Consider the following 2,008-nt stretch of genomic DNA (forward strand, 5'->3'; position numbering starts at 1 on the left):
ACACACACACACACACACACACACACACACACACACACACATACATATATCTAAAGAGAGAGAAAGTCCTGGTGTGGAGCTATAGGATATAAGCACTGGACTGCAAATCACAAGTCAGTGGTTCAAACCCACAAGTCGCTCTTTGGAAATCCTATACAGGGTCGCTATGAGTCAGAATGGACAGGATGGCATTTAACAATAACAACGACATACCCAAAAATATCTTCTTGCTTTCCATTTGACCCTAAACGGCTGAGTAAAACTGTTCCCTACATTTAAAAAGCTGTAATATTTACAGAAGCAGATTGCCACACCTTTCTCCCATGGAGTGGGTGATTCGTAGGTTTCTAACACATATTTTAGGAGACCATAACAACTACTTTAAAAATGGAATATGATAATAATGATTTTTATGATGCAAGTTGCAAAATATATCCATTTTATGCATGAGTTTAGACAGATTGTTTTTAAGGCATTTCTAGATTGCCTGGAAAGTAAAGTGCTGAACATTCTACATTCATAAGAGGTGAGAATAGAAGCCACTTGTCGATTAAAATCATCAACAATTGTCAATTTTTACCAGTTTGATACATGCAGATGTCATTGTTATTGATAGGTGCTGTTGAGTTGCTTCAGACGTACAGCCACCATAACAGAATGAAACACTGTCCCATGCTATGCCATTCGTACAACCATTGCTACGTTTGAACCCACTATTGCTGCCACTGTATCAGTCTATCTTGGCCTCTTTGTCATTGATGTTCTTCAAAGACTGGTACCTCCTGATTAAACAGCCCTTCTAAAGAACGTGACAAATGTCTCACTATGATTGCTTCTAAGGAACGTTTTTCAAAGACTGATTTGTTCCCTCTTTTGGCAGTCCATGGTATATTTAACATTCTTCACCAACACCATAATTCAAAGACATCAATTCTTCTTCAATGTTCCTTATTCATTGTTTAGCTTTTGCAATCATATGAGACAATTGAAAAAGCCATGGTTTAGTTCAGGCACACATAGTTCTCAAAACGGTATCTTTACTCTTTAGCACTTTAAAGAGATTGTTTGCTACAGATTTGCCCAATGTAACACATCCTTTGATTTCTCACTGCACTTCTATGGAAATTGATTGTGGATGAATGAAATCCTTAAAAACTTTAATCTTTTCTCTAGTTATCATGATGTTGCTTATTGATCCAGTAGTGAGGATTTTCACTTTCTTTATGATGAGGTGTAAAATATATTGAAGGCTGTAGTCTTTGGTTTTCATCAGAAAGTGCTTCAAGTCCTCTTTGCTTTCAGAAAGGAAGATTGTATCATCTGTATATTGCAGGTTATTAATGAGTCCTTCCTCTAATCCTGATGCTGCTTTCATCTTGATATAATTCAGCTTCTCTGATGATTTGCTCAGCACACAAACTGAACAAGTATGGTGAAAGGACACATCCTTGAAACACATACTTCCTGATTTAAAACTATACAGTATACCTTGCATTGTATAAAAATAATTGTCTCTTGGTCTGTGAACAGTTTCTGCAGGAGCATAATTAAGTGCTCTGGAATTCCTGTTCTTTGTAATGGTGTCCATAACTTGTTATCATGCACAAACTCGAATGCCTTTGCATATGCAGTAAAACACAAGTAAATGTTTTTTGGTATTATCTACTTTCAGTCAACATCAGTAATGATGTCTCTCCTACCACATCCTCTTGTGAACCCGTGAATTTCTGCCAGTTCTCTGTTGCATTGCTCTAATATTTTTTAAACTATTAAGTAAAACTTTTTTGTTTGTAATATGAATTACATTTTCCAATAATTTCCACATTTTGTTGGATCACCTTTCTTTGAAAATGCATACAAATATGGATCTCTTCCAGTCAGTTGGTCAGGTAGCTGTTTTGTGAATTTCTTGGTATAATCAAATGAGCATTTCCAGCATTGAATACGTTGGCCAAGATATCTCAATTGGTATTCTGTCAATTATGGGAGTCTTGCTTTTAATCAAAGC

Source organism: Chrysochloris asiatica, unplaced genomic scaffold (genome assembly GCF_000296735.1).
Source record: "Chrysochloris asiatica unplaced genomic scaffold, ChrAsi1.0 scaffold00003, whole genome shotgun sequence".
Taxonomy (NCBI): Eukaryota; Metazoa; Chordata; class Mammalia; order Afrosoricida; family Chrysochloridae; genus Chrysochloris; species Chrysochloris asiatica.